General features: G+C 34.1%; 1 protein-coding gene across 1 annotated transcript in view; it reads left to right on the top strand.

Moving 5' to 3' along the window:
* LOC124355224 overlaps nt 1-20594 on the top strand; it is a 254241-nt gene that overhangs the window by 115835 nt on the left and 117812 nt on the right. The gene's annotated exons all lie outside the window — the stretch shown is intronic.

The raw sequence follows: 20594 nt of genomic DNA, 5'->3' as shown, positions 1-20594 counted from the left end.
CGTTTTGGCTCAGAGAGAAAGTGGAATCACTGCATTATGTACTGGGCGGAAACAAGTTGACCAATTCAGTGGTACCAACTGCACGAGTGCACAGCCATTCCATTATCTCTTTTAGTCTTACATTTACTAATATATATATATATATATATATATATATATATATATATATATATATATTTCACTTATTGAAATAAAAAACAAAGATATAAATCTTTTATATTTCGTGGGATTTGATATCCACATCTTCAAAATGTAAATACGCAACTAAAATATTCAAAAACCCAGCTGTTATATCATTAATGGCAAAAAAGGAAACTTGGAAAGTTATTTTTGTTTTAAATTTAAACCATTTGGGTATTTAGATTTTAGAAGTAACCGATGGGCTTGTTCGAGAGTGTTTTTTTTTTTTTTTTTTTTTTTTTTTTTTTTTTTTTTTTTTTTTTTTTTTTTTTTTTTTTTACCTATTTAAATTTTCTTCAGGACAATGAATGGAAGACCTTATTGATCACTTTAAAATTGTAATAATCTTCAATTTTGCCTCTTTTGTGCTCAGCAGCATGTTTGGATAATGGCTTCTCCTTTTCTGATGGAAAATATCAAATTTGTGCCCGGTTATTCTGACTCTAAGGTGGTTGCCCAATGTACTGATGTTACAAAATTTACAATTAATTTGATAAATTAAATTCCTAGAGACACAGTTTACTTTGCCAATGATGGGGCATGTTAAACTAGTTACGCTACTTTTTAATTCCCTAGCGTTTTTCTTAATTTTGCAAGAACCGCAAACACACACACACACACACACACACACACACACACACACACATTTATATATATATATATATATATATTATATATATAAACAGATTTTTATATTAAATTATAACTTAAATACTAAACAATTTCAATACAACAAATATTCAAGTAATTTATAAAAGAGAAAAGCAAAATTAAAGGCAGGGACCCAGTCGTAGAAGGACACTACCAGTTAAGTTACTTACCGAAAACTTATACTATTTGGTGTACGCCTGTAGTCCTAGAATAAGGTAAGAATGGACTGTTGTCCTCTACCCACATACTAATTGTTCTGTTGACTCAGACAACAGACGGAGAGTTATTGCTGACGTACATTTCCAAGTGTTAGGCCTGCTTTACTCACAGAGGCGGCCGGGACTTACGCAACAAAGGGACATTGTGTTCGGACGTGTATCCTTCACAGCTGGCTCTCCCAGTTGTGAAGGCACATTCATGTGTGTCCATCATCCTCAACGCAGTCATAATTAACAGTTCATTAAGGATATTTTGAAATGTCAGGTCAACCAAATGTTATGATAATATAACATAAGAACGGACCATTATCCAAGCTTCGGTTCGGTGTCCATGTTTGTATTTTCTATTCTAATGAATTTTAATATATTTACAAATAGGTTATTTCGAATACCGCACCTAGTGAAGCTATTTTCTATGTACCACGAAGCTTGCAAGTCGGATTATCAATATCAAGTCAAAAAGTATATATTATTTCCTCAAACAAAAAAGCATTTACATCTAGTTTATTTTCGTTTCCTTAAGTGTAACACAATATACTAAAATAAACTGATTAGGTTGCTCTAAAACTTTATAAAATAACACTTAGAAATTTATTCCCAAACTAAGTAAAAACTTGTGTTTTGGGAATGAATCTCTTGTAATATACCGCACTGTTAATTAATATTTTATTGTTGCTGAGTTACAACAAAAAAATAAATAGAATTGCTGTAAAAACAAATATATAAATATTCAAAAACAAAAATTATCAATTGAATATGTTTTTATTAATTTATAAAAAAAGAGACTAAAGATTTGTTTGGTTATATAGGAGAAGAATATGGCAGCGGCAACCCCCCCCCCCACCTAATCTTCATTACATATTACATATTTATCCTTGTAAGCGTAAGTGTTCAATATTTTCGAATGCTTAATTCGTAGAGTCACCAGATACTATAGTTGATCACTTCTACTAAATTTAGTAAACGAGAAACGGTTAAATGTAGTACCCAGCTCGTATAACCCATTGTGGTTGTTACGATGAAACTGTTATGAATACCCGATTAGATTTGGACGACCATCCTCACATTTATCAGACCCTAGGACGTTCTTTAGTCGAATTTAAAAATGAACAGGGTTTGGAAAATCTGTGTTTGCTAGTTTGCCCCAATTCCAGTTGAATTTATAATGCAATTTCAGCAAAAGATCGGGATAACAGCTAAATGGACACAGTTTTAACTGAACCTGGCATGAAAAACGCGCTGTAAACGTGACAGACCAGCTTGGCCGAAATACTGCTTTCAATGTAATCCACTAAGGTAAATTGAATCAACAAGTAGCAATTCCAATTTTTTTTAGATCTTATATAGGTATATGTTATTTACATTTTTCGCAATATTTCCAGAACAAGGCGTTGTTGAATACTCTCTCTCACAAATACATTAAGCGTGGCTTCTAAAAAGACAAAATATTCATCATTGGTAAAGTTGGAGAATAGTCCTTCTCCAGATAACATTCTTTGATACAACCACCATGAAGGGAATAATGAGTGTTACTTCAGTATACCATCTCGGAAGAAAAGTAGGCTTACTCTGTATTCGTCTCTAAAAATTAAAGGGAAGGAGTAGTTTCCTCACAGTCACGATCGTTAAAGTCTCTGAAGATCGTCCTCAGCAGAAAACATATCATCTCGGATTCTATCTACTATCACATGTCTTACCTAAAAATACTGATCGTGAAAATCCACGGAGTTAAGTGTAGGTTTCATTGGCCAACTTTATTACTGTGAAGGAAACAGGATTTTTCCTGACATTTGCCATAATTCAGTGAAACAAAAAATCAGTAACACGACGTTTCGAGATCTGCAATGTGATCTCTTCTTCAGGTAAATAACTAACCTAACACGTAATTACAAACTAGGTTAAAATAAACAAATCATACCAGAGCGTTGTGACACGCATAAGCCAGGAATCACAACCACCATGTTGTGTATCAACTTCACTAACTCCAAAACATGCACTTAATAAAAAACAAATACAACACTAATTATTAAAACTGAACTACAGAATACAGGTCACAATACGTCTGCATTCGTTGACCAACCACCTACGACTGATCAGAGGCCAATACCAAATAGGTGAAACGTAGTGTTACTGATTTTTTGTTTCACTAAACGATGGCAAATGTCCGAAAAAAATCCTGTTTCCTTTACAATTCTTCCATCGTCAAAAATAAACTTTAAACAAAGTATATTACTGTCTTTATAGAAATGCTGAATTTTAGAATTTTCTGTTGAAGCTGTGATTTGTAATGGCTTTAGAATACATTCAATCAACTATAAATAAACTAAAAAATATAAATACGGAAATATGGAACAGGATGTTCTGTTTTAAACTCATATAAGTGGCAAGGGAGTAGAGCTGTTTTACTTTATTAAAATTGCGAATTCTTCATTTCAGGGAGAGTTTTATTATTTCCAACGTCGACGTGTTATCCTCACAACATAGCACTTACAGTAATTAATACACCTGAATTACAAAATCCCCCCAGAGACCTGTTTGTAGCACTTTACTACATTTACTTCTCTGTGTGAATCATCCTGGATCAACTATTCAGATAGCAGCTGAGTCATAACACCTTCACGCAACGTCCGTAAGTAATTAATTAAATTGTCAGGATAAAGTTGAAAAAATTCGTTTTTTTCTTACAATATTAAAAAATAAAAAATTTAAATTTACACCATTTAATTTACCATTAATTACACCTTTACCAATTTTATTTTATTTGTTTATTTGTCATCAAGTCGTTATTACTTCGGTGTATTTGTTAAAATATAAATGTACATACATGCGAATTTAATTTCACTACCCGTTAACTACTCTAAATCGACAAAATATTATTGTATTTATACTAACTATTAAACTAAGTTAAAGTTTATGAGCCGGCTGTAATTGCAGCCATATTAATTTTATTCCCATAAGAACGGAGTTAAACATTATTGTTTTTCAATTAATTTTTCATCCTTTTTATGTTTGTAAAAAATTTAGTTTTTTAAATATATGATTTTAAAGTATACAGTCATTTTTGTTTTACGTTGATGTTATTATTTGAAGTTTATAAAAATAATCGTAAACTTTTTATTTAATCGTTTCAATATGGTATAAATAATGACGTCACAAGAAGCAAGACGTTATAGCTACCGGCCACATGATTCTGCTGATTCCCGTTACAGTTCAAAATGTATATATTGAACAAGCTATGGATATTTATATATGCTCACATTAAGTGTACAAGCTTTGTCAACTATATATGGATGAATATGGAAGTTGTTTATATTAAAACATCTAAAAATTGAATCAGCTGGCCCCGAAATGCCTCTAGAATGACAATTACACTATTTCTGACACACTAAGCTGTTGGATTTTGGCAGCTCCTATGCTCTGGAAGCTCTTGGCCTCTGGGAACATCTGGCTTCTGGCAATTCCCGCCCCTGGTAGTACCCAGCCTCTGGAAGCTCTTGGCCTATGAAATCTTTCAGACGTTCACGGCTTCTATGAGCTTTGCTATTTGGAACCTGTCACTTTTTGGTAGCTGTGGCCTCTGGAAAGTCGTGGGTTTTGGCAGCTTCTGGCCACTGACCGCTTTTGGGCTCTTGCAGCTTCTAGCCTCTAACTTACAAGTAATCGATACAATCTTAGTCATACTTTGAGTAAGTAAAATGCGAGAAAATAAGTACTGGGTTAGGGTTCACAATATTTTAAAGTATTACTAGAAATTTGTTAATTCGTTTAGTAATTAATTTTGGTTTTGATATAAATAAATATCTATTATTGATGCTACCTTTAACGTAAACTAACTTTTAAATTATTTTTTTTAATTTTCGTTAATCATCAGTTTTAATAACGTTTTCAAATACTATGATAGGTATACAATGTTTAATCTGGCCCTTATGCACTTGTCTGTGGCCATTCTTACAACGTAATAAATATTTCAGATTTGTGAAAACATCAAGCCCAGTAAAAACACGGTTGACTCCCAGTTCTGATCGCATCGCTCCCGATACTCAAGCCCCGCTGCACTCTCTTACATATTGAATTCCGGCTCTCTGCACTCATTTGTGCTGTACTTGCAGGTTTGTAAGACGCGTCATCGTCTACGTGTAAAAACATCAAGCCCAGTAAAAACATGGTTGACTCCCAGTTCTGATCGCATCGCTCCCGATACTCAAGCCCCGCTGCACTCTTACATATTGATTTCTGGCTCTCTGCACTCATTTGTGCTGTACTTGCAGGTTTGTAGACGCGTCATCGTCACGTAACCTTATCCCTCTCCGTTGTGTTTTCAAATTAGGCATTTCAATATTTCTAAGCCAGTTTTTGTTGGTAAATCATAATTTTCCTTCTGTGACTAAAATGAATCATTTAACCTTCACAGATTTGATTGTAATGCAATGAATGTTTTAAATTTTACAAATAACCTAATTTTATAAAATACTATTTTCGCAATCCTTATTGTAACTTTAGCTTTTAATTGTTGTTACAGAACAGTGTACATTTCTATATATCGTTTATTAAAGATACTAATAAATAAGATACTAGCATATTTGTTTAATATGCTACCACTGATGAAATTTTAAGATATATTATTACATATTTCTTTGAAGTTTGTTTTTGACGATGGAAGTATTGTGAAGGAAACAGGATTTTTCCGGACATATTTACCTGAAGAAGATATCAGACGTCAGATCTCGAAACGTAGTGTTACTGATTGTTTTGTATCACTGAACGATGGCAAATGTCCGGGAAAATCCTGTTTCCATTACATATTTGTTTCATGACATTTACTTGTACGTACAGTCATAAAATAATCTTTTTAGTTTACATCTATCTAACACCTGATGATTCTTAGCAGTTTAGTGCTGGTGATGTTTGCAGAATCATTACACCATTGTACATACACCAGGGGTCTTCTTCTCTTTCTTCGGATTGGGAGACTACTAATAATCTCCATGATTAATTCCAATTTACGATCAGTAGAAAGATAACAAATAAAATAAGATATTGAATACTCTGAAATACAGTGGTACATCAAAGGAAATATTTCAAATCCATCCTCTGGAATTAGGTGCAAAAAAAAAAACAAATCCAAGACATTTATCACCAACCAGCTCACAAATGATTTGAAATGAAATGAAAAATTTCTTTATTAGAGACGAAGTTAAGACTATAAAGTCCTCTCAACGACTTAACCTCAAAATCACAACACGTATTGTGGATTTGCACGTATGATTCCAACAATTCCACGTTTTCTGAATTTTGTATTTGTGTTCTGTTTGTACAAATTTGGCTATAGACTTCTGCTTTTAGCTGTGACGTATAAATTCTTGGAAATGACGTTTACTAGGAGAGTTTTAAAGGTAATAATAAAATAAACAAATGAACTAGTCATGAAATAGTATATTGTACTTGACTTTCATTAGGTATACTCTAGGAAAGGTCCAATAATCTTACTGGAAATACTTCCTCTTTTGGTGTAACAGACACTTTGAAGTAAAAACAATACGTTACAAATATTCATGACTAAATTTAATGGAGTGCCGATGGCCGAGCGGTCGTTGGACCTGGGTCTGGGTTGGAGATAACGCAGGTTTAAATTCTGTCTGTGACCCTTGCACTTTTTATCAGTACCATCCATCTTGTACTGTATCTACTCTCCCCATATTCTGAGATAAGATCCTCGTACAGGCCAGTGGCCCATGAGGACAGACAGAATAAGGCTTTAAAGGGGATCGGCCTCTCCTTTTTTTAAAATAAAAAATACTTTCAGAGTCCAATCCTTATCAATGAGTCGAATCTGCAATCCTTTAAGTATACGGGGTCGTTGTACAACACTGAAACCACTCGCTGATTATATGAGGGAAGGGTTGCCACTCTATTATTATTTTCCTCACGAACAAATTCGTGATAATAGACTTAACAGAATACTGCAATTATTGTTCAATATACAATACGAGAGAGGATCATATTCTGTTTGCTAAGTCTCTGTAATACTCTCAGGTGCGTTGATCCGGAAATATTACATTGTCTCCTTTAGACGGCGGGACGTGAATCGAACTTCCTCGCGAGATCCATTATCTCACCGGAACCGAGTTGATACTTGTGAGATAAAGTCATCAATTAATACATACACACTAGCTGTTTCCCGCGGCTTCGCACGCGTCTCTTCAGCTTTGCCCGTATATTTCTTTGCCTTCAAATAGTGTTTGGCTATTTAATATATGTAACTGTGTCGTAATTGCAGTTTATAATGTGCAGGCGCTTTGATAACTTTTATATCTTGCAGTACAGCCTGGTGGTGAGTTACATCAATGGGCATTGCATATAAACCTTCTACATAGAAAAATACAAATAAATACAAATTTTCATAGTGATCGGTCCAATAGTTTCTGAGTCTATAAAGGACAAACACACAAACATTCATTTTTATATATTATTATTATTGATCATTGGTGCAATCTGAATTTAAAATTAGGCAATGACGTCTTCTATGCAACCTGCATTACACTACTGATCAAGCACTTTACAATAAAAATTTTCTAAATTTTAAATGTAAACAAATGTTTCTGCCTCTTTGATGAACTTCAGCTGAAAGTATTAACAGCTGTTAAGTATCAGTTCGCTTTGTATTATGTGTCGTAGCGCAGTCTGTCGGATCCAATATAAAACACTCTAACATCAACAAAGATTTATAATTAAAAAATTAATTAAATAAACTATTTAAATTGGACCAAATTTACTGTAGTATGTATGCCTATGTTACTTCCAGGAACGTGTAGAACCACTGTACAAAATTTCACGGTGTTTCGTGCATTGGTTCCAGAGTTATAACGGAACATACAAACAAACATTCGCATTTATATATATAGATGATCAAGTATAAAGCTTACTGTTGAAATACACGAACTGTAAGAAAATGGAATAAAAAAGCTAAAGAGTTATTCTACGAGTTATTTAAAACTTTTTGATCCAAATTAATTTGACATGGTTTCTGCACTAGCCTTAATACTTTTCTTAATTTTCCACAATGGGTGAGTCAATGAGAGGTTAATATTGAGGTTCTGTGAATGGGTAAAAATTTTCAACATTTCTTTAATAAATAATTATATGAACTACAATTCCATTATGTCTTGTTATTATTAACTACTTTACATTTAGGGTAATTTTCAGTATACGTTACCAATTACTAAAAAATCTATAATTACATATAATAATAACTACATGTAATAAAACAATCAAAACTAAAATAAAAACAGTGCTTACAACTCTGTACTTAAAAGCAGTTAGTCATGTGAATGAACTAACACATGCTTTACCAATCAATCACTTGAAACTAACTTCGATTAATTTTCTCTCTAATACCATTCGAGTTGCGTTGCAGTTGTACTTACTTTTTGCATTCTTTATAATTGAGGTGACAGCTTAGTTTGTTACGCCAAATTTAATTCAGCTGATTTAATTCAATTTATTTCCTCCATTGGTTTACATTTTTACACAAAGTAATTAAAGTTTCTTGGAAATACTCTAAGCCATCTCTTCCAGTATTGATGGCTGTGTACAGTGTACTACAGTAGGGGTCACGAAAGAGTGCAGTTTGCGGCGACCAATAGAATGGACTGGCCTACGCGACGTTGCCACACATGTCAACTGCCGCCCGGCACGGCGCGCTACGGTTACAGCGGGGAACAAGTTTGGCAACGTCGCACATCCCTCATTGGCTAGTCCAAGATCACGCGCCAAATAGGATCCTCCCTCAACTGCACACTTTAGTGGTTCTTACTGTAGTACTTCTTATCAGTCGCACTTTTACCTACTGATAGCGATAGCTCCTCCTCCGTGCTGAAATCCCTATAGGGGGATGTAAATCTTTTGTTTTTAGAAAGTCTTTAGAGTTACTTATTCCCGATACATAATTTTTGTCACTTAGTTTGCTGCTGAATGTATACGACTTCCAGTTAAATTCATCTTAGTTTCTCTGAATGGACAAATATCTATAATATGAAACCTTTTCTCTGAATGGCTTCCATTATTTGTAAGGAGGCCTTTCCTAGGGGCTGGACCTTTTGCTGTTTTCACTATGCATAGTAAGGAAAAATATGTGTAACCTACGTTAACTTTTCAATGGCTGAAAAATAAATGCTGTATACTCAAAAAATGAAATTATTATAGCGCAGAAATCCTTTGTCACGCTTCCCTATAAATGTGTGCTTGTGTAAAATTCACATGTGATCACATTTTTTAGTATTCTTTATTATAATTACATCTATAAGCCCTTTTTCTTGATCTACCGAATTTAGAATAATTTTGGGAGTTTAATGTATATTGACAAAATTTATAGCATTTGAAACTGTAAGTAGCAACCGTATTTTAATACGGAAATGAGATTGAGACTTCTGGCGTAGACTGATTGTCTTCTTTCGTTCGTACTTAAAAACTAACTTTCAGTCTTGCGTGGATTTGAGTTTTTTAATTGCCCCAAAAGTGGGAGACAAAATTAATGTGTCACACAAAAAGTGCAGTTTTATACGAACCGAATGTGGTTGGTTTTTTAGAAAACCAAATAATTTGAGGAAACCACATCTGCACAATCCAGTCTGTTAGCTTTTTTACTACGAATTGTGGTTGACTTCCACAAGGAGGCATAATGCAGACCAAAATCCGACAATTAACCTTTACCTAAAATATTTATGTAAGGTAAAAGAACAGAATTGTATATATATATATATATATACATACCAGAGATATGAATGCTTTAAATGAAGGAATATCTTTTTAAAATTTAAAAACAAGTGGAATGTCTAATTTTGTATTACACTTAATCAGTTCAAGTAATATCCCAAATTAAAATGTTTGAAACACTGAATGTTTTTAGGCTAGTTACAGTAATGAAATGGTTAAAACCACACATATAAAACATCCAAAACTCCAAAGTAAGAGATTATCATAATGAAAGTACAGGGATAACACGTTTGTGTTTATAATTTTCGCCTTGCTAAAATTAAATACCTATGACACAGATTCTATCTCTCAATAAAGAAATCAAGTGTCATATATAATGCTCAGAATATTTTTCATTGGTTCTTTTAATGATAATTTGGTGACTACTTGGCATATCAGGATGTACCCTCTTGAACTCCTGTCAGCTCAGAAAAAGATGCTAAATTACTGGCAACTGACGTCAAAACATCTCATACAATACAGAAACAGGTTTCACCACTGCACGATACATCGTCCCACTGGCTTAATGATGTATATAAATAATTATTTGTGTAATAAAACCAAGGTTGTCATTAAAACTGTAACATTTCAAGTACGGGCTCCACTGGGCTTCAATGCGAACAACAAACCCGACACAAAGAACGGCAGAGCTGCTCTTAAGAGCGCGGGAAACAATAGATCACGTGATCATTTCGACTCGATACTCGCATATAACCGATCACGCTACTTTCACTTTTGTTCAAAACGTAATCAAAACGTTACCCTGTTACATTTTTGTGTGAATATTCACTATTCTACAACTCTTTAAAAACGCCTCTCATATCTGTATTATATTTTAATGTATTAACATGTCATTAAAATACGTCCATATTTATGAACATTTTACGACGTTTTAAATCTAACTTCACATGCACTTCACCTGATACCATAAAAATACAAAATCGCTTCTTTTATACTAATAAAATCTTTCTTAAAGACCAATATAATTGTGTAAACATAAATTTGGATATGTGAGAATAAATATTGTCCTCTACAATGATGTTCGCTATCTTCATACAGGGTGTAAATGAAGTCCAGATACGCCTAGATATATTTCAAACGGATTGAGATATCGATGTACAACGATTACCATACTCATTAAAATTGTTTGGATTTTTTGAATGATAAAAAATTGTCCCCCTTTTCAAAGGAGGGTGCAGGGGGTAACTTTAAATTTTCAAACTGAAACAACCCCTATCTTGTGACACATCGTTTTAATAGTCTATTTAATAGAAACACAACTAAATGAATAAAACATCTCTATGATGTTCCTAGCAAAAGTTATGGGCAAATAACCCCTTACATCTCAGAGTGTAAATTTAAGTCCTGATAGGCCTGGATATATTCCAAACGCATTGAGATATCGCTGTACAACCTTCACCATACTCATTAAAGTACTTTTTTGTATTTTTTGAATGATGAAAATAATTTCCACCTCCTTTTCAAAGGTTGATGCGTGTGGAGGGGGGTAACTTTAAATTTTAAAATTGCAACCCCTATCTTGTGACACATCGTTTTAATAGTCTATTTAATAGAAACACAACTAAATGATTAAAACATCTCTAAGATGTTCCCTAGCAAAAGTTATGGGCAAATAACCCCTTACATCTCAGGGTGTAAATTAAGTCCTGATAGGCCTGGTTGTATTCCAAACGGATTGAGATATCGCTGTACAACCTTCACCATACTCACTAAAGTACTTTATTGGATTTTTTGAATGATGAAAATAATTTCCACCTCCTTTTCAAAGGTTGATGCGTGGGGGGGGGGGTAACTTTAAATTTTAAAATTGCAACCCCTATCTTGTGACATGGCATTTTAAAAGTATATTCAATAGAAACACAATGACACTAAGAGAACACCTTTATGCCGTTTCTGGTAAAAGTTAACGTTTAAGGCTGGTATTACTGATTGACTACTTGGTACAGATTCCACCTCAAGGGTTTGAGCCTTGCCAGGAGCAAAACTGAACGGTGTTCCCCACCCCATTCATCATGTCATTGTTAGCTCCGACATAACGTCTTGTTATCCTGCTAACTACTAATTGTCCTTATTGTGGGGTGACTCATATGAGCTATATATGAGCCATATCACGTCTAGGCTCGTTGCTAATTATTATTATTATTATAATTATTATTATTATCTTTTCAACTATAATTATAATTAACTTTTTAATTTGTTTAATTTTGACAAAATGCGAATGTTGAGTTTAGCTCCAGTTCACCTTCCTCTTACATGCAGCATCTGAAATCTGATGCTGTTGCAGACCTGACTCCTGAAATCTATGTTCACCTGATGGGATTTAGAAATAGTCGGCGACGAAAAATGAAGAAGCGCAAAACGAAACCCCCCGCATATTTTGTAGTCTGGGTGTCTCTGATGTCGAAACGATGTGGGGACTTCGTTTGAGCTTCTTCGTTGTTCGTCGCCGACTGTTTTTAGATCCCACCAGACGAACATGACTCCAGATTTCAGGAGTCAAATCTGCAACAGCATCAGATTTCAGATGCTGCACGCAAGAGGAAGGTGAACTGGAGCTATCGAATCAACCCTTCCCACCACAGTTGGGTTATTTGACGAAATGCTATACACGTCATACTAACACACATATGCTATGCTGCCTATGTAAACATTTATTGTAATATTTATAGTGCAATACTGTTAGTTCATATCTATTAATGCTTTTCCTGTCCTATTTCAAGTAGCCGTTTTTATGTTTAGCTGTATTTGTTGTGATATAATGTTAAATTATTGTTTAATTGATTGATAATAGGATAGCAACTTCCTCGATGTGATCGTCTCATCTTTTTCCGATCATGTTTCTTGAGGGATCGTACGCCACCTTAGTCTTTCATATGGATGTTCTCCGAGTCTCTCACAGGTAGTTGATCTTATTGCCTAGATTTGATCAGTTTATCCAAATTACCATTAATGGATAAATATGAAGCACTGCTTAACTCCCTGTTCTTCAATTGTACATATTACGTCTGTGTTTTGGCCAACAATAATAGTATCCTTTCGACGGCGCCAACAACGGAAAGTATGTTTACTGTATTCTTTCAGTTTTACACAGTTTTTCCACCGTTAAAGACTTTGAATGCTGTTGAAGACTTTGGAAAAACGTTGGTCTGTGAAATGTACTTAGATTAAGAAAATATGAATTGAAATGAAAAATGCTTTTATTGAAGAGGCGGAGTTAGGACTGTCAAGCCCTCTCTACCACTCAACCTCATATCGTACATACATATATAGTAAATTAACAATACTTGAATACAGACACATGTAAACTTTTAACATACTTGTACTTTATAGTAAAATGTAAACAAAAGTTCTTAATTAGCATAAAATAACTAATGAAGTTAATAATATAATTCTTAATGAACGATAAACAAAAAAGCTAACAATGTAAAAGAGAAATAAAAACAACAATGACACTTTAAACCGATTCCAAACACACTGTCTGACCTCACACTTACCTCAAGGACCACCGCTCGTCACCCTCACAAATCCCCAGTAGCAAGTTCTTGATCCTCGCCCTGAAGAACGCACGACCCTCAATACCCTCAATCATCAGGGATAGCGTTCCAAAGGCGACAAGCCTGAGGAGTAAACGACATATTTAAAATGTTTGATCTATGAATTGGAATTGATAGTAAAGTGGCTCCCCTTTTTGTAGGTAGTTCACTAATATGAGAAATAAAATTGCGATCCGGCAGATAAATTTAGAGCAGAGTTTTAGTTTTGATAAATGAATGTAAAATAGAAATAATATGGAATCGGCGTAAAGTTTCATGAGTGATAATTGCTGAAAAAAAGCACTCATGACGTCTGAGAAATAAGAAAAATATATGAAGTATATGAGACTGTTTTCTAAAAGTGTATTTAAATAACTAAATAAAAGGGCGTCTGTACTAAAATTTTAAAAATAAGCAGTGACAAAAAATGCTAAGTATCAGAAATTATAAATATTTTATAGTGATGTATTCAAAGTGATGTCGAATTCAATAGAATACGAATTCAGCCCAGTTGGCTTATTGGATTTTACCTCCGGGTGGCATGCCGTACACAGGCCTCTCTCTTTGTTTATGGTTTTGCTATTGTCTTCTATTGCCTTTTGTATTATTAGAAGCTATAAATACCGTTAAATTCCTTCCCTCTCAATTATAATATATACCTGTGAATTTAAACTCTTCTGATTATAAATTAACTCCATTAAGGAGGTTTGGAGAACTCTTTTCCACGTTAAAATATGACAAATATTTTAACGAAATTCTTTTCTTACATATAGTGTTCCATTTTTATTTTTTATTATTGAAATTATTAGTCCTTATAATGCCAAAATCAGGCTACAGGTTGTAGTTAGCCTACATTGTGTGGATCGAGTCAAACAGTGGGGGGTGAGAATATAAGGGACATTCTTTGACAAAATAACTTTTGCACTTAAATGGCGAATTCCTCAAAAATAGTCACGCGTTTGTCAACGTAATGTGATAATCTACCTGTTATATGGTTGTTTAGCTAAAAGTTTAGAACTGAGTTTAGTTGGATTTACATAGGATTTCTTATGAATTTTACATAAGTTATTATATTAAAAAAGATTAAAAAATAATTTTTAACTAAAAACAAGCAAGCGATGTCCGAGCAACTCTGAAATGTTGGTAGAGAGTTCTTGTACACCCTGTATTTTGGCATTTTGCTTCTGTGTTCTGGGGTTGATGAACTGAGAAAATACAAAAAATCTCCCTTCTTGAGGGTGATTTCAAAAACCTAAAACCAAAATATTATTGTAAAAAATATAGAAGACATAAGAATTCATCACGTTTCATTAACTCTTATTTACCAGAAGAGAAAAGTCTTCAAACCTTTATTTCAGCTCTCTATTGATCTTGGAAAAAAATTATTTGTTTCATATTTTGCATATTGGAACGTTCTTATGTGTAACTAAAAATTTAAAACAATAAAATTCAACTATTCAAAAAAACATAAGAAAATATAAATGTATAATCTAAAAAAAAATAACATTCTTACATAGGGTTTATGATAAATTTTACATACGATTTCGTATTAAAACTGATCACAAAATAATGTTGAATTAAAAAAGCAATATGTGCTGCTGAACAGGTTCAGCTCACTATTGAACAAGCAATGTTCAAGCAACTCAGCGATGTTCAAGCAATGTTGGTAGAGAGTTCTGGGACACCCTGTATTTTCCAATTATTTTCCTTATTGGTTAGGGAATGATAAACGGTGAAAACACAAAAAAGATCCCGGAAATTCCGTCAAAAGGGTGATGACAAAAACCTAAAACAAAAATAATATTGTAATAAATGTAAGAGACGTAAGAATTCATCACTTGTCATTAATTCTTATTTACCAGAAGAGAAAAGTAAAAGCCTTTACTTCAACTCTCTATTGATGTTGGAAAATGCTCTGTATCACAGACAAGTTATCAATTCTAGCATTAATAACGTAGCACCCGTTGGTACGAGTATGTACTCGAAATAGCTCTGATCTGAAATCACATTGTAATCAAAGCAATACATGAAAACTTATTCACTAAAATTATCAGTTATTAGGCTTTGATCGAACAGTTACCAAACAATGCCATTCACTTTGACATCGGTTTGAATATAACTTTTCTTTGTTCTTGTACTTTTAGCATTTGCCTTTCATCGTTTCTATTGGTTGTACAATATCTATTGTTCTTCCGCATATAGTGTTCTGCCACTGCGTCCCTTTCTAGTTATTATGTTCTTCCTCTGCAACTTTCCTTTACTCGATATTTATAATGGTATAGAAGTGTAATTCTCTTTATTACTTTTTGGTGGACCCCAAAATACTCTGTGTACTCCTATTAGTTGAAGAAGCATAATTTATTTGTTCGTTGATAGTTTATCAATAGCAATGAATTATTTGCTAAAATAACGGGATTTCAAAAATTTTCAATTGTCACGTTATTTTCGTAAACAATTAGTAGTAACTGTCCGAAATCCTGTTATACCTTAAGCATAGCTTTCTTGTCATCTCGTACTACAATAATTTATTTCTACATTTTTTAAAGGAGAAGCCGATCCCCTTTTAAGCCTTATTCTGCCCGTCCTCATAGACCACTGGCCTGTGCGAGGATCTTATCAAACAGAATAAGGGGGGGAGTCGATACAGTACAAGGTCGATGGTACTGATAACAAATACTTAGGCCACAGATTGGAACCTGCGCTATCTCTAACTCAGACCAGATTCCAACGTCTTAGACCGTTCGGCCATCGGCACTCCCAACTTATACTGTTTTCTTATTAAAATCCATTTTTCTATTTATATTTTTGTCTTGTTATCTTTGTTGTTTTACTTGTGCTACGTTGGTGGTATTTCCCTTCCTTAATAATTATGCGTTTATCCAATACAGTCCTCTTCTTCCCTGTATTTGTATTGTTTGTTATCCCGCAACAATCTTATTGCTTCATTCTTATTATATAGCAAACAATCACATCTTATGTTCCCCCTGCATACTGCACTTACCGGACATTTCTCTTTCATTTATCTTTTTTCTTACATAGGCTAACGCTAACGCATTGCGTAAAACATGTTACCCATTGTTAAACAAATTCATTTAATTTACATTTTAGTTCTACTTACTGAAACATTTTTCATTACCTAAACAAAGATACTCCTTGCTATCATACTGGCCTGACTCTATACTCTTCTAAGATTTCTTTATTTATTTTGACCTCATTTTAAAATAATCGTTTTCCTTCTTACTTATTCTGGTTTCATATTACAACGCATTTAGCTCTACATATCTTTGATGCTTTTATACGTACTAAAACAATAAAGAATTCTATTATTTCTTCTTGATTCTTCTTTTTTATATTGATCTATATTGCTCTTTATGTACTAAGTCTTATAAAGGTTAAATGTAAGAAAGGACCGCGTGGTCCTAATTTTGCCTCAATAAAGAAGTGTTTGTATTGTATTCTACTCCTCATTTATATTACAGTTTTGGTTATTCCTCCTTCCTCTCTTACTTTGGGTTTATTACTAAATCATTACGTAAATTACGCCATCCATCGCTGAAAAGTTAAGCGCAGCTGGATGTATTAAAATGCAGTAATTAACTAACCTTACATAGTAATATAGCTTTTTAACAAATCACTAGCATAAAATGTATGAATGCTTGAGATATAATAAGTGTAATACCTTAAAAATGCGATCATTTTAAATATATTATGTAAAGTCAGACAATAATATTCAAGAATGTCCATTAAAGTTCTGTAAAGACCAAGCTGGCGAAGCCAGTGTTGTTCTGCTACAGCGGTTTAGTTGCTCTCTGTGAAACTTTTGCTTCCACTGTCGTGTTAAACAGTGTCAAAATGTTGTCTTATCATTATATAAATTCTCTGTGTATTTACACAAAAAAGGAAAAAGATTTCCTCTATAGACAAAAAGTTTATAAATATGTATAATGAATTTTACAACGTAGAAGGTAGTCTCCAGTCCTTCGAATATTAAGCTTCGCTAACGCTCAGCCGACGAGAACTATTAAATTAACAACAGAATATAACAATTAGTAAAGAAATTGAGGTGTCCATAGAAGCTGCAGGATAGATCGTTGAATCTACTTTCCGTAAAGGTTTCTTGAAAATCTGTTTCAGAACAGTTTCTGGGTACGGTACATTAATGATTCTTGTAACCCTATGGACAACAGGAGGTCTCACTTCAGGGTGGTTTATACCTTCTAGTTAAACCCAGAGTGGGTACAGCCAAAACCGATGTGTCACTTAAATCTGGGCAACCTTATGGATGTCAAGGAGCGGCACATCACTAATTACAAATGATGATATTCTGGGGTGCAAGGGTAGTCGATAGATCCAGTCTAATGCGGGAGATGACTGTTGGAGTTGGCGGGGTTCGTTCCCTAAGAGTTAAAGGTTCTTTCCAGCCTAGATATTAGGGTGTACCACTCCCTGCCTGCTTTAACTGGAGAGGCTGGTTTAAAGTTGGCTTCTCCTTCTTGCTAGGGGACGTAACTTGAGATTAGTGCCTTAAACTTTCCTCGTGAATCTCGACAAGAGGCGACCCCTAGTCCCAACTTTACCCATCCAAAATATCCTGTTACTCCGGAAGCAGTGCAAAGATCCTTATAGGACTAGGTACAATTTTCTAAGTTTCTCGCCCTAAGAGAAAAAACCCTATGGACGGTAGTACTACCACTTAACTACCACTAACTTAAAGAGTACTCAAATATTCTTAATTCATTCATCAAATATTTTGAACGGCCCGCGATGGTTAAAATTATTAGTGGCTTCAACCCTTGGTTTTGGTGCATTTTCAGAAATATTTTTATGTACATTTCGCGAAAGGTTTTATCGTAATTCGTAGAAACCCGAATCAACTGTATACCAAATATCGTACCGTAGTGTTTTACAATTTGTATTTTTCTACTATAGTGAAAGTCTTCCCCAACTGTTATTGTGTGACTTATCTATTTCCCAGAGGGTTCACTTCTGGCTAGTCATTACTTTCCAGTTGAACCTACGCTGGGTATAACAAAAACTAATGTATCAACTGGGCAACCCCATAAATATCCATGAATGGCAGATCACTAACCGCAAACAATCCGTGTAAAAAGACCAATAGGTTTAGTCTACTGGTGAGGATTACTGTTGGATTGAGAGGAGCTCCCTTAGTGTTAAGGCTGTCGTTAGCCTAAACATAAGGGAATACCTCCCCTACCCGCTTTAACTGGACGAGGCTGGAACAGAACTAGCCTCGCCTTCTTCTAAGGTGACATTATTTAGATCTAAAGATATCTCTCGGCTACCCCCCTCTGGATTTCGACAGGAGGTGGCCGCCACCGCTGACCTTATCCATCCTGAACATCCTCTCACTCCGGAAGCAAGCGCAAAGTGCTGCACTTATGCAAAAGTTCTCCGAAGTGCTGCACTTATGCAAAAGTCCTCCAAAGTGCCATGAGCATTTCCTCAACGTCTTGTCCTAAGTGAACATTCTAATTGTTTTGTTGACTCAAACATTTATTGTTGGGCCAAACTTACGTGACAATGGGACATTCTAATTGTTTTGTTGACTCAAACATTTATTGTTGGGCCAAACTTACGTGACAATGGGACATTCTAATTGTTTTGTTGACTCAAACATTTATTGTTGGGCCAAACTTACGTGACAATGGGACATTCTCTTCCTTCTTGTCTACTCAACAATCGATTGGTTCGCGTAATGAATGTTTTATTCCTATTTGCCTATCACGATCAACATGACAACGTTCACTAAATGGTGTTTGTAAATTTTTATCATTTAAGCTTCCCAAATTTAAGCATTTAATTACATTTTTAATATTCAAGCGTCAAAATTTTAGCTTTCGTTCACATTTGTAACATTTAAGCATCTAACTTGAAGCTTTAATTTACATTATTATCATTTAAGCATCCAAATTTAAGCTTTCATTCAAATTGGTAACATTTAAGCATCAAAATTTAAGCTTTTATTCAAATTTGTAACATATAAGCGTTCAACCTTAAACTTTTATTCACAATTGTAACATTTAAGCATCTAACTTTAAGCTTTCATTCACATTTGTAACATTTAAGCATCCAACTTTAAGCTTTCAATCAAATTTGTAACATATAAGCATTCAACCTTAAGCTTTTATTCACAATTGTAAGATTTAAGCACTAACTTGCTTTCATTCACATTTTGACTGTATTTTTAAGTTACATTTTATTATATTTATAATGAATAATTTAATACATCAAGTGAACGGTTCTATTCCAAATGTTTTAATGTGTTGAGCGCAGTTATTAAATAGAAATGTGATTTTATGTACAGTATATTCTGTTGTGAAGATATTGTTCATGTTAACTTCACCGTCATGTTCTTCCGTTTATTCGGTTTTAGTAAACCACCTGCCAAGTAATTTCGAGTTATTTATGAATTCATTGGGAGTTCATCTAGATCATGTGTGTGTGTGTGTGTGTAAGGCCCACTCCTGTTCCCTCCTATTTTTGTGACGTGTATTCTGTAGTCCAGTTTTTAGTGTTGCGTTTTGATTTTTTTATTGAATGCATGTGTAGAGTTAGTGAAGTTGACAAACAACATGGTGGTTGTGATTCCTGACTTAGGCGTGTCGCTCTGGTATGATTTACTTATTCTAACCTAGTTTTTAATTATGTGTAGGTTACTTATTTGCCTGAAGAAGAGATCAGATTGCAGATCTCGAAACGTAGTGTTTTTTTTATCTGTGAACGATGGCAAATTTTCGGAAAAGTCCTGTTTCCTAAATGGACGTTCATGATCATATTTAAACCCCAGCCCATCCTGTAGCGACCTTCAGTTAAATTAAAAAATTAACAGGGTAGAGGACCTTACACTCTGTGCTCGATAGTATGTTTAAAATTCAGTTACATTTTAAATTTAACTAAATACAAGTTTTTCCAGACACCTATTTAACGGAATGTGTACAATTTTAACCAAGTCGCCATTTTGGAAAAAACATGCCCTGTAAAAGCTGCTCCAGAGTTCAGACCGGCACGGCAGATGTTTGCTTTCCCTAAGCTAAGTTGAATGACCAACTGGAAGTTCTAAATGTAGTTCGTAGACCTTATCTCGTTTATGCGTGAATATAAAAGTACTTCACGTGTAGTAGCTGATTTTCGATATTTTGTATGTACTTGATGGTTCCGTATAGAGTGTTTAAATAGTAACTATTTTTTGTGGGAAATATGATAAGTTAAGATTTTAGTA

The sequence above is a fragment of the Homalodisca vitripennis genome, chromosome 1 (genome assembly GCF_021130785.1).
Source record: "Homalodisca vitripennis isolate AUS2020 chromosome 1, UT_GWSS_2.1, whole genome shotgun sequence".
Lineage (NCBI taxonomy): Eukaryota > Metazoa > Arthropoda > Insecta > Hemiptera > Cicadellidae > Homalodisca > Homalodisca vitripennis.
The sequence above is the reverse complement of the archived record's forward strand: the minus strand, read 5'-3'. Positions and strand labels throughout refer to the sequence as shown.